Source organism: Canis aureus, chromosome 26 (genome assembly GCF_053574225.1).
Source record: "Canis aureus isolate CA01 chromosome 26, VMU_Caureus_v.1.0, whole genome shotgun sequence".
Taxonomy (NCBI): Eukaryota; Metazoa; Chordata; class Mammalia; order Carnivora; family Canidae; genus Canis; species Canis aureus.
This window is the reverse complement of record NC_135636.1, coordinates 17,817,362-17,839,768: the sequence shown is the minus strand read 5'-3', so window position 1 is coordinate 17,839,768 and position 22,407 is coordinate 17,817,362. Positions and strand designations below refer to the sequence as shown.

General features: G+C 38.6%; 1 long non-coding RNA gene across 2 annotated transcripts in view; it reads right to left on the bottom strand.

The window, feature by feature from the left end:
- Window positions 1-16,268: 16,268 nt before the first annotated feature.
- Window positions 16,269-22,407, bottom strand: part of LOC144297949 (uncharacterized) — a 114,220-nt gene continuing 108,081 nt past the window's right edge. The window contains exons 11-12 of one of the 2 annotated variants that reach the window (XR_013364896.1): window positions 18,484-18,635; window positions 16,269-16,427 (exon numbers count right to left, since the gene is read on the bottom strand). This is a non-coding gene — a long non-coding RNA (uncharacterized LOC144297949). The remainder of the gene's footprint in view (window positions 16,428-18,483; window positions 18,636-22,407) is intronic. The other variant, XR_013364898.1, reaches the window with a different exon arrangement.

Here is a 22,407-nt window from a genome sequence, read left to right as displayed (position 1 = left end):
AAACTACCTAGAAAACCTTCAAATTATCCTGAAAATCTATGAATTCGGCCTGAGATTCAAAGAGAGACCAGCTGGAATGCTACAGTGAGAAGAGTTCGCGCTTCTATCAAGGTAGGAAGACGGGGGAAAAGGAATAAAGGAACAAAGGCCTCCAAGGGGGAGGGGCCCCGCGAGGAGCCGGGCTGAGGCCGGGGCGAGTGTCCCCAGGACAGGAGAGCCCCGTCCCGGAGACGCAGCAGCTGCACCGACCTTCCCGGGCGGAAAGGGGCTCGTGGGGAGTTGGAGCAGGACCAGGAGGGCGAGGAGGCCCTCGGGCTCCCGGGGACAGTAACAGCAACTGCGCGCCCAGGAGAGTGCGCCGAGCTCCCTAAGGGCTGCAGCGCGCACGGCGGGACCCGGCGGGACCCGGAGCAGCTGAAGGGGCTCGGGCGGCGGCTCCGCGGAGGGGGCTGCGCGGCCCCGGGAGCAGCTCGGAGGGGCTCGGGCAGAGGAAGAGGCTCCGTGCAGAGGGGGCTGCGCGGTTCCAGGAGCAGCTCGGAGGGGCTCGGACGGCGGCTCCGCGGAGGGGGTTGCGCGGCCCGGGAGCGCGAATCCACCAGCGCAGGCTCCGGAGCACTGGGCGCCGGGACACAGCCCAGGATCCCGCCTCCCCCGGGACAGGCAGAGGCCGGGAGGGCCCAGGACAGCGAGGACGCTCCTGCCCCAGCTGAGCACATCAGCGGCCCCGCCCGGAGCCTCCAGGCCCTGCAGACGGAGTTCCTGCCGGAGCTGAATCCAGGTTTCCAGAGCTGCCCCGCCACTGGGGCTGTTCCTCCTGCGGCCTCACGGGGTGAACAACCCCCACTGAGCCTTGCACCAGGCAGGGGCACAGCAGCTCCCCCAACTGCTAACACCTGAAAATCAGCACAACAGGCCCCTCCCCCAGAACACCAGCTAGACGGACAACTTCCAGGAGAAGCCAAGGGACTTAAAGAACACAGAATCAGAAGATACTCCCCGGTGGTTCTTTTTTTTGTTTGTTTGTTTTTGTTTTTGTTTTTGTTTTTGTTTTGTTTTGCTTTTTGATTTGTTTCCTTCCCCCACCCCCTTTTTTTCTCCTTTCTTTTTCTTTCTCTTTCTTCTTTTTTTTTTTTCGTTTTTTTTTCTTTTTCTTCCCTTTTTTTTTCTCTTTCTCTTTTCTTTCCTTCTTTCTCTCCTCTCTTTTTCTCTTTTTCCCAATACAACTTGCTTTTGGCCACTCTGCACTGAGCAAAATGACTAGAAGGAAAACCTCACCTCAAAAGAAAGAATCAGAAACAGTCCTCTCTCCCACAGAGTTACAAAATCTGGATTACAATTCAATGTCAGAAAGCCAATTCAGAAGCACTATTATACAGCTACTGGTGGCTCTAGAAAAAAGTATAAAGGACTCAAGAGACTTCATGACTGCAGAATTTAGAGCTAATCAGGCAGAAATTAAAAACCAATTGAATGAGATGCAATCCAAACTAGAAGTCCTAACGACGAGGGTTAACGAGGTGGAAGAACGAGTGAGTGACCTAGAAGACAAGTTGACAGCAAAGAGGGAAACTGAGGAAAAAAGAGACAAACAATTAAAAGACCATGAAGATAGATTAAGGGAAATAAACGACAGCCTGAGGAAGAAAAACCTACGTTTAATTGGGGTTCCCGAGGGCGCCGAAAGGGACAGAGGGCCAGAATATGTATTTGAACAAATTCTAGCTGAAAACTTTCCTAATCTGGGAAGGGAAACAGGCATTCAGATCCAGGAAATAGAGAGATCCCCCCCTAAAATCAATAAAAACCGTTCAACACCTCGACATTTAATTGTGAAGCTTGCAAATTCCAAAGATAAGGAGAAGATCCTTAAAGCAGCAAGAGACAAGAAATCCCTGACTTTTATGGGGAGGAGTATTAGGGTAACAGCAGACCTCTCCACAGAGACCTGGCAGGCCAGAAAGGGCTGGCAGGATATATTCAGGGTCCTAAATGAAAAGAACATGCAACCAAGAATACTTTATCCAGCAAGGCTCTCATTCAAAATGGAAGGAGAGATAAAGAGCTTCCAAGACAGGCAGCAACTAAAAGAATATGTGACCTCCAAACCAGCTCTGCAAGAAATTTTAAGGGGGCCTCTTAAAATTCCCCTTTAAGAAGAAGTTCAGTGGAACAGTCCACAAAAACAAAGACTGAATAGATATCATGATGACACTAAACTCATATCTCTCAATAGTAACTCTGAATGTGAACGGGCTTAATGACCCCATCAAAAGGCGCAGGGTTTCAGACTGGATAAAAAAGCAGGACCCATCTATTTGCTGTCTACAAGAGACTCATTTTAGACAGAAGGACACCTACAGCCTGAAAATAAAAGGTTGGAGAACCATTTACCATTCGAATGGTCCTCAAAAGAAAGCAGGGGTAGCCATCCTTATATCAGATAAACTAAAATTTACCCCAAAGACTGTAGTGAGAGATGAAGAGGGACACTATATCATACTTAAAGGATCTATTCAACAAGAGGACTTAACAATCCTCAATATATATGCTCCGAATGTGGGAGCTGCCAAATATATAAATCAATTATTAACCAAAGTGAAGAAATACTTAGATAATAATACACTTATACTTGGTGACTTCAATCTAGCTCTTTCTATACTCGATAGGTCTTCTAAGCAAAACATCTCCAAAGAAACGAGAGCTTTAAATGATACACTGGACCAGATGGATTTCACAGATATCTACAGAACTTTACATCCAAACTCAACTGAATACACATTCTTCTCAAGCGCACATGGAACTTTCTCCAGAATAGACCACATATTGGGTCACAAATCGGGTCTGAACCGATACCAAAAGATTGGGATTGTCCCCTGCATATTCTCGGACCATAATGCCTTGAAATTAGAACTAAATCACAACAAGAAGTTTGGAAGGACCTCAAACACATGGAGGTTAAGGACCATCCTGCTAAAAGATAAAAGGGTCAACCAGGAAATTAAGGAAGAATTTAAAAGATTCATGGAAACTAATGAGAATGAAGATACAACCGTTCAAAATCTTTGGGATGCAGCAAAAGCAGTCCTAAGGGGGAAATACATCGCAATACAAGCATCCATTCAAAAACTGGAAAGAACTCAAATACAAAAGCTAACCTTACACATAAAGGAGCTAGAGAAAAAACAGCAAATAGATCCTACACCCAAGAGAAGAAGGGAGCTAATAAAGATTCGAGCAGAACTCAACGAAATCGAGACCAGAAGAACTGTGGAACAGATCAACAGAACCAGGAGTTGGTTCTTTGAAAGAATTAATAAGATAGATAAACCATTAGCCAGCCTTATTAAAAAGAAGAGAGAGAAGACTCAAATTAATAAAATCATGAATGAGAAAGGAGAGATCACTACCAACACCAAGGAAATACAAACGATTTTAAAAACATATTATGAACAGCTATACGCCAATAAATTAGGCAATCTAGAAGAAATGGACGCATTTCTGGAAAGCCACAAACTACCAAAACTGGAACAGGAAGAAATAGAAAACCTGAACAGGCCAATAACCAGGGAGGAAATTGAAGCAGTCATCAAAAACCTCCCAAGACACAAGAGTCCAGGGCCAGATGGCTTCCCAGGAGAATTTTATCAAACGTTTAAAGAAGAAATCATACCTATTCTCCTAAAGCTGTTTGGAAAGATAGAAAGAGATGGAGTACTTCCAAATTCGTTCTATGAAGCCAGCATCACCTTAATTCCAAAGCCAGACAAAGACCCCGCCAAAAAGGAGAATTACAGACCAATATCCCTGATGAACATGGATGCAAAAATTCTCAACAAGATACTGGCCAATAGGATCCAACAGTACATTAAGAAAATTATTCACCATGACCAAGTAGGATTTATCCCTGGGACACAAGGCTGGTTCAACACCCGTAAAACAATCAATGTGATTCATCATATCAGCAAGAGAAAAACAAAGAACCATATGATCCTCTCATTGGATGCAGAGAAAGCATTTGACAAAATACAGCATCCATTCCTGATCAAAACTCTTCAGAGTGTAGGGATAGAGGGAACATTCCTCGACATCTTAAAAGCCATCTATGAAAAGCCCACAGCAAATATCATTCTCAATGGGGAAGCACTGGGAGCCTTTCCCCTAAGATCAGGAACAAGACAGGGATGTCCACTCTCACCACTGCTATTCAACATAGTACTGGAAGTCCTAGCCTCAGCAATCAGACAACAAAAAGACATTAAAGGCATTCAAATTGGCAAAGAAGAAGTCAAACTCTCCCTCTTCGCCGATGACATGATACTCTACATAGAAAACCCAAAAGTCTCCACCCCAAGATTGCTAGAACTCATACAGCAATTCGGTAGCGTGGCAGGATACAAAATCAATGCCCAGAAGTCAGTGGCATTTCTATACACTAACAATGAGACTGAAGAAAGAGAAATTAAGGAGTCAATCCCATTTACAATTGCACCCAAAAGCATAAGATACCTAGGAATAAACCTCACCAAAGATGTAAAGGATCTATACCCTCAAAACTATAGAACACTTCTGAAAGAAATTGAGGAAGACACAAAGAGATGGAAAAATATTCCATGCTCATGGATTGGCAGAATTAATATTGTGAAAATGTCAATGTTACCCAGGGCAATATACACGTTTAATGCAATCCCTATCAAAATACCATGGACTTTCTTCAGAGAGTTAGAACAAATTATTTTAAGATTTGTGTGGAATCAGAAAAGACCCCGAATAGCCAGGGGAATTTTAAAAAAGAAAACCATATCTGGGGGCATCACAATGCCAGATTTCAGGTTGTACTACAAAGCTGTGGTCATCAAGACAGTGTGGTACTGGCACAAAAACAGACACATAGATCAGTGGAACAGAATAGAGAATCCAGAAGTGGACCCTGAACTTTATGGGCAACTAATATTCGATAAAGGAGGAAAGACTATCCATTGGAAGAAAGACAGTCTCTTCAATAAATGGTGCTGGGAAAATTGGACATCCACATGCAGAAGAATGAAACTAGACCACTCTCTTTCACCATACACAAAGATAAACTCAAAATGGATGAAAGATCTAAATGTGAGACAAGATTCCATCAAAATCCTAGAGAAGAACACAGGCAACACCCTTTTTGAACTCGGCCATAGTAACTTCTTGCAAGATACATCCACGAAGGCAAAAGAAACAAAAGCAAAAATGAACTATTGGGACTTCATCAAGATAAGAAGCTTTTGCACAGCAAAGGATACAGTCAACAAAACTCAAAGACAACCTACAGAATGGGAGAAGATATTTGCAAATGACATATCAGATAAAGGGCTAGTTTCCAAGATCTATAAAGAACTTATTAAACTCAACACCAAAGAAACAAACAATCCAATCATGAAATGGGCAAAAGACATGAACAGAAATCTCACAGAAGAAGACATAGACATGGCCAACATGCACATGAGAAAATGCTCTGCATCACTTGCCATCAGGGAAATACAAATCAAAACCACAATGAGATACCACCTCACACCAGTGAGAATGGGAAAAATTAACAAGGCAGGAAACAACAAATGTTGGAGAGGATGTGGAGAAAAGGGAACCCTCTTACACTGTTGGTGGGAATGTGAACTGGTGCAGCCACTGTGGAAAACTGTGTGGAGGTTCCTCAAACAGTTAAAAATATACCTGCCCTACGACCCAGCAATTGCACTGTTGGGGATTTACCCCAAAGATACAAATGCAATGAAACGCTGGGACACCTGCACCCCGATGTTTCTAGCAGCAATGGCCACGATAGCCAAACTGTGGAAGGAGCCTCGGTGTCCAACGAAAGATGAATGGATAAAGAAGATGTGGTTTATGTATACAATGGAATATTACTCAGCTATTAGAAATGACAAATACCCACCATTTGCTTCAACGTGGATGGAACTGGAGGGTATTATGCTGAGTGAAGTAAGTCAGTCGGAGAAGGACAAACATTATATGTTCTCATTCATTTGGGGAATATAAATAATAGTGAAAGGGAAGATGAGGGAAGGGAGAAGAAATGTGTGGGAAATATCAGAAAGGGAGACAGAACATAAAGACTGCTAACTCTGGGAAACGAACTAGGGGTGGTAGAAGGGGAGGAGGGCGGGGGGTGGGAGTGCATGGGTGACGGGCACTGGGTGTTATTCTGTATGTTAGTAAATTGAACACCAATAAAAAAAAAAAAAAAAAAAAAAAAAAAAGAATCAGACACTTAACTGACTGAGCCACCCAGGCACCCCAGGAGTACATTTTTCTATTTAGTTATCTGGCTCCATATATTTTTTTGTATGTGAAATGATTAATTATGATCTCTTAAGCTAACATTTAAGACATGATTTTATCCACTGCCAAATTCTGTATTTGTGCTTTTTAATTTGGGAGGGGGAGACAGCAGTTAAATAGTACTAGAAGTATGTATTTTCTAACATAATAAAGCAACATAGTAGTGAATATTTCATGAGAAAATAATCTCAACCAACCTTATTAATACACACACACACACACACACACACACACAAAGCAGTGAAAAGAGGTACATGAGGGATAAAGAATTTGGTAGATTGTTTGAAAGGGCCATTTAAGACCACACCCTAGAGTCAAGGTTCAGACTACTCCAGCTTACTTCCCCTTCATCCATACTATTCATTAGCAAATAGCTAGAATCCCTCAAAGATTAATCACAATTATGAAGGAACCAGCATGGACTCCAGAAAGAAACAGGTCACTTGCTCAGAAAACAAGAAAAGTGCAGAACCCAGAGCGGAAACAGAATGTTTCAAGGAAAATAAACAAAAAGTATAAGAGAAAAATTCACCTGAAGGAGAATTACCCCCCAGGAAACAGAACAAAAGATCAGGTGAAAATTTCTCCAAAGTTCTAAAAAGTTAAAGATTATATGATCTGACCCCCAAAAAAATTTTTTAAAGAAATATAAGGACTTAAAGAAGAAACAATGTGACCAGAAATGAAAGAGACTCTGGTAGAGTTTTAGAGCAGGAGTGGGGAGAGAAGTCATTAAATAGCTCTAAAGGTAAAAGCATAGGAAATAAGACTAAACACAACTGAAACCCAATGATGAAACTTAGCTTCAAAAAAAAAAAATTAAAAAAAGGTATAAAACCAATTGTAGGAAAATCATATGGAAGTCAAACAAAGGAGATCCAACACATGTACATATAAGGGCTTGCACCAGTTTGCAAGAGCTCCTAATTCCATTTTTGGTATCAACATTGGTAGCTTGAAATCAACCATTGTGGGAATTTTTACAGCACATAAACTGACAAACAGTACATATCAGAGGTTTTTGTTTGTTTTCATTTATCAGCATACCAACCACTGTGCTGTGCTGTAAAAACCCAGGAAAAGAAAAGGAGAATAAAATGGAACTGAAAAATTAATCAAAGATATGATAGAAGCTAATTTCTTGAAATAGAGTCTTAAATCTTCTGAACAAAAGGACACAGTTGAAATATATTCTACTGAAGGTATACAATTTCAAAGACAAATAATCTTTGGTGCATCCAGGCAGAAAAGGCAATTTACATACAAGAAAAGAAAATCAGGCTGCATTTAGATTGCCTCATGGCATCATACAATGCCTAGGGGAATGTTCTGAGAGAAAGAAACAGTGACCCAAGGATGTCTGTTTTGCCGAGCCAGGCTGTTCTTCAGCTTTTCAAGACAGCAATTAACTGTTCTCACACAAAGAACAAATCAGGGTATATAGCACACTTAAACCTTTAAAAACAAATTCTGTTTGACCATGGCATTCACCCAACCAAGAGATAAATTTAAAAAACAAATATTAAGAATGGTGAAGCCATGGTCACATGTGATAATGATGATTATATCTATTTTTAAATAAAATTGAGACTAAAATCTATGTGTTTGGGAGTTTTAAAACAAAACAAATTTTATAAACCTTGACAATATAAATGTTTTTGTGTAATGTACTAAATTCTGCAGATAAAAAGAGGGGAATTATGAGAAGGTTTACGTACAATGGTTTCCTCATTTTCCTCAGCAAGAGGTCAATGAATATTATTAATATTGAAGCACATAGTTTACATGTTGCATATACACCTGATATATATATATATGTAAGATATACATATCTTTCTTACAAAATCCCACCTCTGATCTCATTGTGTTTTTTCACAGTCTTTTTCCCTTTACTTTAAAGAAAGAGTTTAGAAACTCATTTCTCTTATGAAAACAACTTTTTATTTCTGTGAAATTAACATTTTTTCTGAAGTTTAGAAAACATTGCAGGAACATTTTCATTTCTTTTCCTTTTATTTTTAAATTTAATTTTAGTAAAATTAAATATAATTCAGTTTTAAAATAACATGAGTGGTACAACCCATATATCAAAAAGTATACCTTTCAGTTTATTTTCATTATAAACTTATACTTTTATTTTTCTCTTTAGAGGAAGATTTTTAGAATATTATAAACCAAGGGATACTTCTGATGGAAAGATTTTGGTTGATTATTTACTCTCTTCTCTACATTTTTCAGAATGACTTGAAATTTTTAATGACTGTATATATATTTAAAATAAATCATTATTTTCAAAATTTCAAAAAATAATGCCTTTCTATGACATACTAAAACATTACAAAATATACAAATTGAATGAAAATAGATCATTAAAATCAGCTTGGATTAAAATGATTCATTTAGACAAAAAACAAAGGGAAAACACAAATCACCAGTATTGGGAATAAAATAGGGAATATGACTGTGGTGTCCTAAATGGGGTGTGTCTCCCCATGGGATGCGGGACTCAAATGTAGGGCAAAGATCCTGTGGAGGCTGGTGATATGGTCACTGAAAGGATTACCTGAGGCAGAACAAAGGAGATAGAAGTTTGTTACATACACCACAAGAGAACAGTGGGCAGGGCCAAAGGGGAGAGGCTGTCTGCTCTCTCAGGGAGAGCCTGAAGCAGTGGGTGGGGCTTTTTTCAAAGGGGAAAATGAAGAGGTATGGCAACATATGGAACTTTCCCTTTTAGGTAACTGTGCCTAGTTGTTGGTTAGTTAGTAGCCCATTGGCTAGTTAGGATCTATGGATAGTTTCAGGTGGGTTGCCTGATGAGCCTGTCTGTATTCAGCCAGGTGGTCACAGTGGGCCTTTCTATAGTCTATCACTCAAGCCTGTTTGCCTTATGTGGCCTCTACAATAACTATAGATTTTATAGCCATTAAAAGGATAACAAATACTTCAAACATCTTTATTACTCATATATTCAACAACTTAAAAGAAATGGACAATGTCTCAATACCACACACTAACAAAAACTCAACTGCGATGAAATACCTAATCAGAATAGTCCTAAAAAATTAATATTTTATTAATGTAATCATCAATAAAAATTGAATTCATAATTAAAAACTTCTGAAAGAAATCTCCAGACCCAGATGTTTCATTGGAGAAACTTACCAAACATAGGAAAATGAATTAATACCTCTTTCACACAATCTCCTTTAGAAAATGGAAGAGGAGAAAATAATCCCTAACTTATTTTACAAGGCCACTATTCCCCTGAGACAAAAACTAAAATTTATCCTTAATTTCATATGGAATCTCATGGAGGACCCAAACGACCAAAACAATCTTATAAAAGAAGAACAAAGCTAGAGGACTCACACTTCCTGATTTCAAAACTTACTACAAAGCTGCAGTAATCGAAACAGTATGGTACTCCCATAAAGACAGATACAAAGTCCAATGGAATAGAATAGAGAGCCCAGAAATAAACCCTCACATATAAGGTCAAATGATTTTTGGCATGGTTGCCAATACCATTTAATGAAGTAAGAACAATCTTTTCAAATGGTATTAGGGAGACTGGATGGATATCCATCCACTCACAAAAGAATGAAGTTGGACACTTACCTTATACCATATACAGAAATTAATCTTAAAATGGGTCAAAAATCTATATAAGAGCTAAAAACTATAAAACTTTTACAGGAAAACATGGGGAAAAATTATCATGAGGTTCAATATGGCACTGATTTCTTACATATGACACCAAAAACACAGATAACAAAAGAAAAGTCAGTGAGACTCCATCAAAGTTAAAATCATCTATGCAAGGGACATGATCAACAGAGTAAAAGGTAACCCATGGAACAGGAGAAAATATTTGCATATACATATGTTAAAGATTACTATGCAGAATATATAAGAACCCCTGAAACTCAACAACAAAAACCAAACAACCCAACTTAAAAATGAAGGACTTGAATAGATTTGTCCAAAGAAGATATACAGATGGCCGACAAATACATGAAAAGACGCTCAATATCACAGTCCAAACCAGAGTGAAATGCTACCTCACACCCATTAGGATAGCAATAAATAAATAAATAAGTGTGTAAAAAAATACAGAAACATGTGTTGGCAAGGACATGGAGAAATTGGAACCTTTGTGAACTAATGATATGAATGTAAAATGGTATAACCACTGTGGAAATCAGTATGGCAGTTCTTCAGAAAATTAAACATCAAATTACTATAGGACTTGGCAATTCCACTTCTGGGTATATGCCCAAAGAATTGAAAACAGGGACTTAATCAGATATGTTTATACCAATAATCCCAACAGCATTGTTTACAATAATCAAGAGATGGAAAATAAACATCCATTGACAGATGAATGAGAAAACAGAATATGATATATACTCACAATAGAATACTATTCCTTAAAAAGAATGAAATATGGGTATGTGCTACAATACAGGTGAACTTTGAAGACACTGCAAGTAAACCGAACACAAAAGCACAAAAAGTATGTGCTTCCACTTATATGAGGAAAATAAATTCATAGAAACAGAAAATAGAACAGTGTTCACTAGGGCTGAGAGAAGGAACAGGCAGCAGTGGGAAGGAGGGGTGTAGCTATTATTTAATGAATACAGAGTTCCAGTTTGAGATAAGAAAAAATTTCCAGATGTGGAGAGTGGTTATGGTTGCAAAAGAAGATAAATGTACTTAATGCCACTGAACTGCAACACTTAAAAATGAATAAAATGGTAAATTTTATGTTGCGTATCTTTTACCACAATAAAAACAAAATAAAACAAAACAGATGACCTAATTATGTTGGCATCTTTAAAATACCATTCTCACAGCAATGCCTTGGAACAGAGCAAGACTCTGTAGGGAGTCATTGGTATAGCTTCTGAGAGGAATAATCAAAGGCTCAAATATGGCCCTGTGGAAGTAAGAGTGGGAACAAGGAAAGAGACCCAATAAACACTAAAAAAGTAGAAGCAGAAGGATGTTGTATCCAAATGGATGTAGGTGATAAGGGCTAACAAGTAATTGAGATGGTTTCCAGGCAATTGACTGGGATAAATTCCTGGATGGTGGTACTCTTGGCTGAGATAGTTAATGAAACACAAAGAATGGGTTTGGAGCAGAAGATATGTGGCTTGACTTTTTAGATGTGTTGAGACTGAAGAGACTAAGAACCCCCCAGGACTTGGCAAAGTCAAGTAGTCTGTAAGAAGAATAAATCTGAGGCTCCAAGAGGAAGGGCAGATGACACACTGGTTTGGGTATCAGCTCAAAAGAGAGACACAGCTGAGAAAACTATATTGAGTGAGAATGGTCAAAGAATTGATCTCAGGCAAACACCAGTGTGGGAGCAGTAGATGGACAAAGTGGCTACAAAATAAAAGCAGTGGCTGGAGAGATGTGTGAAGAAAAGCAGGAATAGAGTGAGAGAAAACACACGGAGCATGATTCTACAAGAGAAGTCTGCATTGACAAATACTCAGAGACCTTTTTTCTTTTTTTCTGGCCTGAAGGAAACACAAATGAAAACATTTTGGGATAAGCACATGAAATAGACATCAACAGAAGAGTTCAGAAATAAACCCAAATCTATGTGGGAATTTCATTTATAATAATGATGGGATTGTACATCAGTGGAGAAAAAATGGATTTTTATTGGTGAAAACGTATAGCTGAAGTTCTGTGGGATTGAGCTGTAGGTGCCAGTGGCCTTAAGCAACAGTAAATTACTTTATTCAATTTAGTGAGCGCTATCCTCTTTCTGAAAGGGAAACCCGTGTACCGTTTAAGGTCATGGGTTTCAGTGAAATTTGTATGAAGTCCCTTTGAATGATTTAGGTCGAACTTCACTTCAGAACAAGTTTACAAATTCTGAATGAGATGCCAGATTTTGGAAAATTAAAATATTCACTGCTTATATATTATATATACTCAGAAAGTACAAAGCCTGACAGCCAAGTAATTAAGGCCTTTGCTTGTGTAAATTGCTCATACACAAGTGTGCATAATTGCTTCCATCTTGCTAAAATCCTAGCATGCCAATGAATATCAATGCCTGGGTTTTGTTTGTTTGTTTGTTTTCTGTAAGAGAAACATTGTCATCAACAGCACGATATAAAGGCTATCCCTTAATGCCTTTATAAACCATTGTTTAGTACTGAGGTTGAAGAGTGCAAGGGTTGAAAATAAAGTACAATCTCATCAACCAGAAGCATATCTACAGCAATCTACAGGAACTTAGTCATGGTCCCTGGGCCATTCTAGGTGAGAAAAGATTATAAACTCGCTTGCCATTTAGCAAAGTTGTCAGTGTAAAGAGCAGCATAGGTTCTTTTGGAGGGATTATTGACCACCTTTCTTTGTGTTGCACAGACCTAGTGGTTTAGACAGGAGCAGAGAGTTGATCAGAGATTTGAAGGAGGCACCACGTGCTTGTGTCAAAATAAACAAACAAACAAACAAATAAATAAACAAAAACACAAAAATCCACCAAAAACAAAACCAGGTTCTTTGCCCACTAAACCCACCCCATCTTCATTTTAACTTGCTTTTTTATTTAAGACACATCCTTGCTGATGCCACCTAAAGCCTATGTTGCCTGTTGGAGGAGAATTTAATAGGCTCTCCTTTTTCTGGAAAACCCGATTCTGTCTTGTAAAGATCTAGGAGGGATTTATTCAGAGCAAACAGATGAGAGAGCGTTGCAGTTTCTTTTCAGTATCTGGTTTTGTGAGTTAAAGGAAAAGCTATTGCCAAGATCAAAGTCGGCACCATGTGACCATCTATGCTGAATAAACTGTAGGGGGAAATCTATTATTGCCATGACAGGGACATGCTTTCATTTTTATAAGAAGGGCCACTAATATAACATTAGAAAAGTTTCTAAGGATAATGAGGGCATTCATTTCATTTTAAGAAAAATAAGTTATACACAAGTGAAGTTTAAATGTATGAGAGAGAAGGAGATCAAGTAAAGATAAAAAGAGAGAAGGAGAGAGATGGGATGGGGAAGCTTGGAGAATGGATGAATTTGAGCCTCGGTGATATTTAGCAGCTACTTGACCTTGAGCATGTCACTTAAACTTTCTAAACGAGTTTCCTTTCCTGAAAAATAAAGACTTCAGCTCTGGTTTTTTCATAGTGTTGTCATGAGGAAGATACTTTGAGGCAGGAGAGACACCCTACAAGCAAAGGACATGGTAGGCCTGGCCCAGAGTCTTTACTCGAGGGTTTTGAATGACTTTCTAAAAGAATAATGACAAACTTCCATGCATCAAATCACCTGAGAAGCTTATTTAAAATAAGTGACTGGTTTTATTTCATGTCTACCAATTCAGAGTGAAGGCTAAGTCTCTGAAGGCCCTGAGTGATTCCAAAGCACAAATTTGATGAGGTGGATGTGTGATGTGTCAGCTACCTCCCCATTCAAGGAAGAACTTGTTGCCCAGCCCCCAGAAGTATAGTAGAAGTATAGTGCTTAATACTAAGCACTGCAGGGATGATTTAGGGTTTGCTCCATAGTTAGTCATTTGACAGGGATATGACCAACTCTATTTAAGAACTTTGGACCCTAACATGCAAGCCATCTTTCCCGGACATGAGAGTCTCATAAATGTCCTTGTACTTCACAACTGGAGAAGGAGATGCACTCATGCATTCCCTACAGAGGACATTCAAGAAAGTCCATTTGACCTCTCTAGCCTTTGTCTATATGTATTTTTTTCTCCAGTCTTTGCCAATATGTATTTTGCCTATATGTACTGTAGCCTTTGCTGGAATAAATCTTAAACCATGACTATAACTTTATGTTGAGTCATACAGTCCTTCCAGTAAATTTCCAAACTAGTGGATGATCGTAGGACAACTGAGACAGCTAGCACCTCTGAAGAAGTCCCCCTCCTGCCCCCTTAAAATTAGTATGTCCCCCAAGAATAACTACCATCCTGGCTTCTAGCAGCATAAAATAATTGTGCCTGTTTCTGAACTATACATATTTGGAATCATACAGTCTGCATTCTTTTATATTGAGATTTTTTCATTTTTTCATTCAAATATTATATTTGTGAGTCATGCATGTAGTATATGCAATTATAATTCACTCATTTTTATTGCCGCAGAATAATCCATTGACTGTACCCCAATTTATGTTTTCAAGCCTCTGTGGATAGGCATCTGGGTTGTTCCAAGTTTGGGCTTATTATCAGCATTGTTGCTATGTATATTTTGACTCCTGTCCTTGGATGAGCATGTGTATGCACTTCAGTCAGTTATATACTCAAGAGTGGAGCTGTTGAGTCACAGGGAATATGTATGTTGAGCTTTGGTAGATATTGCCAGAGAGTTTTTCCAAACCAGCTGTACCAGTTTATCCTTCTGGCAGGAGTATATTAGAATTCCAACTGCTTCACATCTTCCTCAATACTTGGCATTGTGTTTCTCTTTTCATTTTAAACCAATCTAGTTAGAAGACATGGCATTGCATAATGCTTTTAATTTACATTATTCTGACAACTAATGAAGCTGAGCACATTGTCACATGTTTATTAGCCAATGAGATATAACATATGAAGAAAATTTTCACCATTTTTTCTGTGGGGTTGTGCTTTTATATTTGATTTTGTTTTTTTGCATACTCTGAATTGAAGTCCTTTATGGGCTATGTATTGCTAATATGTACTTCTCCAACTCAGTGGTTTGCCTTTCTATCCCTAATGGTATGTTTGACCAACAGATCTGCTAAATTTACTCCAATTCCCCCCTACCATATTTTTACTCAACAAATATTTACAATGTACTTGGACACTTTGTAGATATTGGAGGGAAATAATAGGCACAATGATTCCTGTTTATACTCTTCTTAAAGAAATTAATGTAGCTTGCTTTCACCCTGAGCTAATTCAACTGAATTATTTAAAGGATGTGGGAATATACTCTTCCCAGTGTTTTAGGATTATATTTTCCAAGCACATTTTTTACTAACCAGTTTTTATAGGGGTGTATTAAAGCCTTGCTCTGTTCTACTACTGAGGACTGGAAAGTAAGGAAGGGGAAAGATACTCTAGGCCTACTTTGCAATTATGTCATGTCCGTGTTTATATTGTGTTTTTACTGCCACTCACACCATATGCAAATATTATTTCTTGGTTCCAATGCCCTAAAAGCAGTCCCTGAAATAAGGATGTGTGCGTATATCATGTATTTAGGATATGAACACAGAAAACACTGGTAGAAGAATAGAGAAGTGAGGCAGAAACAACAACAACAAGCAGCCAATAAAGGATATGCTATCAAGCTGGTTACCACTCTAGATAACTGGATCTCAATCCTGGTGGGAAACTCTAGAAACCAGCGTAGAACAAATGCCTTTAAGTTAATCCACATGGTAGGGCAAAGCAGCTGCAGTATTTATAAATGGTCTCCTTTCAGTCATTGGCTCAGGGCTGCTGCTGAGTTGGGGGTATGCGTGTTACTTCTCCCAACTCATCCAGCCTGTCCATCCTCAGGAAGAACAAGTTCTGTTGCCAGATCAAGCACTCAGCAAAAATCACAGGGTGCTGGGAGTTGGAAGTCAGATTTTTTTGGTACTGAGTTATGTAAGTTTGATTTCACTAGGTAGAAATATTAAAGGGGAACTTGAAAAAGAAAATAAATCATAAAGGATAAAATATGCACAAAAGTTCATTGTCTTTTGGTCTTCACGTAAAAAGATCTTGACTACATAATGCTTTTTCTTAAAAATTTCTATTGCAATTATACATATCAGTACTTGGATCTTAACTGGAAATGACATCTGCTAGAATCTTTCCTTAGTAGGACACTATCCAATTTTTAAAATATATAATAGGCTATGAATAAGAGCCCAAAATAATAAGGATATAAAAATAGCAATTTATTTTGCCCTCACATTCAAGATGTCTGATTCAAGAAGTCTGTCAACCCAGGGTTAAAGTGAGAGATTCGAGCGATTGCTATCTTGCTGCTCTGTTAGGCATGGCTTCTATTCCCAAAGTTATCTGTCTTCCATGGCAGTTGGCACTTTAGCCACTCCAGTCTCTCACTGCTGCCTAAAGAAAGGAGGAAGGTTTATAAAAGAGATGCAGTGCACTTCCTAGAAGTTGCACATCCTACATCTGCTTATGTCCCATTGCCAAGAACTCGACCATATGACCAGAGCTAGTTGCAAGGGAGGCTGGGAAAAGGACCTTTATTCCAAGTGGCCACATGCCCAACTGAAATGGAAGCTTTACTACTGAAGAAGTGGGGAAAGAGATATTCAGGACAACTCTCACTCTCACCCTCACAAATTCAAAAATAGGAAGTGTGGATTCTTAAAAATTTAAAGCATAAATAACTTCTAGCAGAAAGTTGCAGCTTAAACCAGTGATTATTTAGACTTAAGAGAAAACCAGTTTTCCTTAGACGACTCCTGAATTCATACTTAGGTCAAAAACTTATTAACTTAAAAATGTATACGTTCAATCAAAATATAGTCTGCAAACAGCATGGACCTATTCCAAGGAGCGCGCATGCTTGTGTGTGTGTGTGTTAGTATCTTACAGAGAATCCTTTTTTGATACCAGCAACACGTTATAGCGATGGTCATACCACTTAATCTGTGTGAAAAGGAGATGACATAAGTACAATGAGTATATGGGGGAAAATTCTCAAACATAAATCTGCTTCAGTAGGTCTCATTTCTCATTAGAATGATATTTCAGTTCAAGCTATTTATTTGACTCCTGAATCTGAAGTACTTTTTAAACCATAGTAATATAAACCTTTTAATGCCCCATACTTCCTGAAAGCATAAATAGTCCCTCAGAAAACTGAGTGAAAGATATTGACAAGAAAGAGACATTTTCAAGCCAGACTTCCTGGTCACCATAAGAAAGAAACGCCAGGAAAAACAGAAGGTTGGGATTGCTATTGTTCATAAATTCAGAAGCGTATTTCATGGGTAAAAATAAAACCGTGAGCCTATTGACAAGAATGATGGGTAAAAACCAAAAAATTGTGATTCTCCTTGGGTAATTTGTGATGGATAATCAAAGGCAGCTTTTTTATATTGATTGGCCTCGCCTTTCCAGAGACCAGAAATGGAATCCATCTGGACGTTCGCTAAAGGACAGCAGATGGAGTTATGTACCACATGACAACGAGCTGTTCTCTCTCTTGTAACCCATCACTAGTGTTCTTTTTAAGAATAACAGTACTGGAGACGTGGAAGATCATTTTTTTCTTATGGTTTAGCTTAGGATCTGTTATGGTTGTGCATTCTCCATTCCAGGAGAGAACATTTCTTAAATATTCTCAGTTCTTTCCTTTTTTAAATTTGGAAAATAAGGAGAGACCAGCCAGCATGACTTTGGTGTCTGAAAAGGTTCTGAAGCAATTCATTAAAGGCTCATTTGTAGGCACCTTGAAAATAAATGTATGTTCATGAGAGGCAATAATTATTTGCTTAAGTGAATTATGCCAAATAAAGCAAATGAACTTTCTCATTTGTACATTAGTTCTCATATACTAATATGTGTTAGTAACATATAACGTGTTATTAAATCATATGTTAAATTAAATTGGCCTCATCTATTTGTGATTATCTCCCTTCCCAAATCCTCATCAGCATTAACATCTGCTTTTACCTTCATCATCTTTAATATTAGTCACTTTGTTCCTGTTTCCTTGACTTCTGTCTTCACCTTACATTCTAGACTTACCAAACAGGTTTCAGCCTACTGCAGTTTTCCTGAGGTCTCCAAATTAGTTCTCTCCAAGTCGTACAGAAAGAACCTCTTTATCTACTGTAAGTCCCCTTCTCCCAAGAAGCTTATGTCCATATTAGATCCCCATTCATTTCATCAAGGCCCTTAATCTTTCATTTGAAGCTGCCTTCCCAGGCTGTACAAGGGCCACATTTGATTTTGTTTACATATTTGACAAAATTGTAAAGATTCATGTAGCCCCCTGGTTTTGTCCCTAAATTTCAAGTACAGAGAGGCATGGGATAATGGCGTTTAAAAAAAAAAAGGCATTATTAGGTGTTCACAAACAAAACAAAACAAAACACCACAGAGGCTGAAGCTCGGTAAAAAACTGAATTTTTCTCATCAAGTCACTCACTAATCAGCTCCAGGATCCATCTGAGGTGGACATTAGGTTGTATATTTTGTTCATACTTTTTTGCTGGTCCCCTCCACATTTCACCCCTCTGGACCATCCACTGCCAGGGTCTCTCTTCTCCACAATAGTTTCTCCCTGGTCTTCCATCCACTCTATAGAAATGAAGAGTTTTTATTAGGTCATTCAATTTTGTGAAGCCTCTGGAGATGGTTTCATTATCTCCAGGTCTTCCCAGAAAAATGCTTCCATGTTCAACAAAACGTTCTCCTGTTAATATAGAGCAATTCTGAAAACATACATTGAGGACAATTTTATGCCAAGGAGAGATCTCTTCTCTGGAAGGGGGAAAGAGAAAATAAGACACCTTGAGGATGCCTTAATGACCCATACAAGAATGATCATCTCTCAACATCCTATACACCCTCAGGCTTCTAATTTGCTACATGCACCATCCTTAGTAGTAAATAATCTGCTTTATTTTTATCTTATTATCATTTTGCTGGAGAAAGTCAGAGGCGTAAGCAGACTTGATTTACTACATGTTTCTGCTAATTTTTCTGCTATTAGGGCAAAAAGGCAACTCTTTCTTAGATGAAGGCTAAACTCAAGATTCCTTCTTATGTGTCCTTTTCTGTTCCTTCAAAAGCTATGCTCCTTATTCCCACAAAAACACATCTACTTCTACAGTGATATATGCAAAGTCATCACACATATATCCTTGACTCATCTCTTCTTTCATTTATTCTGCAAAATGAGCAGTTTTACTAGGAACTAGAAATAGAAAATTGATCCAAAAAAGACCCAATTGTTGGCATTGTAGAGGATAGAGCATAAGCAAGACCAACTTTCATCAAACAACCAGTGTTATAAATATAAAAACTAAAATAGGGAAAAGTGAATTACATAGTTCTAGAACAGTCTATAATAGAGAGATTGAATCTAATAAGGCATGTTTGGGAAAATTTTAGAGAAAATGACTTTGGATCTGAAATCTGAAGAAGGATAGGCATTAACTAGGCAAGAGGTTAGGTGAGGAGAAGATTGCAGAGGATTTTTCTAGGAAGACAAAACTGTAATTAAAAACATCCCATGGCGCAAGGGAGAAAGACATTTGGAGGATTGAATGTAAGGCTGGATGGTGGGATGGGTGAAATAGATGATGAGGATTAAGGATGCAACTGTCATCATGAGCACCAGGTAATGTACTGCTGGACATTATAATGAACTGCTGGATCACTATATTGTACACCTGAAACTAATATAACACTGTATGTTGACTAGCTGGAATTAAAATAAAAACTTCTGAAAAAGAGAGGAAGTTTGAGTGGCTGGAAAATTGAAAACAAGATGAGTATGCTTTAAGGTGAGACCAGAGATGTGGGAGATGGGGGAGATGGGGGAGAGTTCAGATCATGTAAAATCTTGCAGGAGTGCTAACTGTAATGCAAGAGAGATGAAAATCCATTGCCTTACTCAGCTCAGGCTGCTGTAATCAAATACCATAAACTAAGAGGCTTAAAAACAACAGAAATTTATTTCTCATAGTTCTGGAACATAGGAAGTCCAAGATCAAGGGACTGGCAAGTTTGGTATCTAGTGAGATGCACTTACTAGTAAAAATAGACAGCTGTCTTCTCACTGTGTCCAACATGGTAGAAGAGATGAAGGAGCTCTCTGGGGTCTCTTTTATAAGGGCACTAATTCCATTCATGAGGACTCCATCTTCATAACCTAATCACCTCCCAAAGACCCTACTTCCAAATATTAGCACATTGGGCATTAAGATTTCACATATGAACACAGGGATTATAAACAGTCTTTAGTAGCCATTGAGGAGTTATAAGCAGTGTGTGGGATGTGAAAAATCAGATTTATCTTTGAGAAGTTCACCTAGGGATGTAAGTGGAGAATGGACTGGAGGAGGACCACAGATTGGAGGACACAGACCAGTTAGGAAGCTGGTACAAAAGTCTAAGTGGGAAATGAGGTAGCTGGGCCTCAGGCTGTGAGAACTAAGATGGAGACAAGTGAATTTGAAAGAGATTTATGATATAAACCTACAGAATTTGATGATTTGAATAGAAGTTATGAGGAGGAGGAATTTTCAAAGATACTTTTTAGGTTCCTATTTTGGGGAATTGGGTAGATAGATGGTGATTTTAGTGGATGTGGACTAGATTTAACAGGGAAGGTAGAGGCTATGTTGAGGTATTCTATTTTTTTCCTCTTCTGCAGAGGAATTTGGTTGCACTCTCTGTGTTAGGCTCAATTCTACCAGAAGCAAGGATTTGAATGCAAGTTATTGTGTTGGGAAAGCAAATATGGAAAATGAGTAAGGAAGAAGAAAATAAGAAAGGTGAGGAAAGAAATACATTACTGAGGAACAGGTTAGCACTATGGGCATCTGAGGTTCCTCCTGCGGGGATCCATGCCTCTGATTTGTCCTATCTGGAGGATGAGGAATCTGGAATTTACGTGTCAAGCTCTATCCATTATTGGTTGAAGGACAGTCCTACAGCATTAATTCATGGCACTTATGGCCTGTCCTGTGCTTTAGTCAATAATGCTCTGGAATCCAGAGGAAACCTCAGGCTTTCTCAATAAGACATCAGCTTGTGTTGGCATAAGAAAGGTTGAATGGAAACCAGAGGAACATGGACAGTGTCTGCTGCCCTTGAATTCCCTCCTTTAAGATGTCAAAATGCATTTCTCTGTGCATTTTCTCCATCCTGATGCTTTTGTTCTTTTCAATTACTGGCCCATTTCTCAGTCTTCTTTCATTGCCATGTTTTGAGTTTATAATTATTCAAACTTCAAGGTAAAATGGTAGTTTCTGTAACCCTCCACACCCATAACTTTATCTTTTTTTATGAGACAGTAATTTATTAAGTGTAAAGCCACACATGATTCTTAGAAAGTTGTGATGAAAAGCTAAGATGGATTCAGAGCCAAACATATGAAATATAGGTTACAGTGAAAGAGTGCTATAAATAATGTTGACTTAAAAAATGCTCAAATGGAGCTGTCAGTGCTTTGGTCTTAAACTGGAAAGAGAAAGCAAATGGAGTGCCTTAAAGACCTAAATCCAAATTACTCCTTATTTTTATTAGTCACTTCTATTATGGAATAGAGAACACATTTTATAACTTTTGCTGACATTGCCAAGTTAGTAGTAACCACCAGCACTTTGGAAAGTGAAAATATAATATCTAAGGTACCATTGGGCATAGACTAGATGCTCTATAAGCACTTTTTACTTGATGGATTAAAATCTAGCACAATCTTTATAGACATTCCTCATAGATCCTATGCCAAACTTTCCACTCTCTTGGGCCTCCATCCTCACCCTCTCTTCTTTGAAGATAACCTGATGTCCAACTTTATTAAGTTCAAAATCACTGATTTTGGCTTCCCTCATTTTCATGCTCCACCAAAGGAATTTCTAGAATAATGCACCATTCTCTCCTCCTACCATTCCCCCTTCTCCCTCCATCAATTGTGTTTTCCTAGTGTCCTTCTGCATGTTAAGCTTACTCTCATCATTCCCTCATTCTCTGGATTAGAAACCTGCTCAAATGTCCCCTAGATTCAAAATTTATCTTCTCTCTCTCTCTCTATCTCTCTCATGTTACTCCTCGGAGCATCTAAGTGCTTCTCTGGAGAATTATAACCTCCATCCACACCTCCACGTCCTCCTCCTCATTTATTTATTAATCCCTCTTGCCTTAGAAGAAGTTGTATATAAGAAGTGTGGCTTATAATCTTCTATACCCAGCTCATGGGCAGCTCCAGTGCCCTGATAGGTGGTGACTGATGGCTTTGTGAGGGAGTGCCAGTTAGCACTTGGCAATTCCTCTTCTTCCCACCCCACCGCTTGTTGAAAATCTCCTTTGCTGTTTTCGTTCTGCTGCTTCAGAGCCTTTC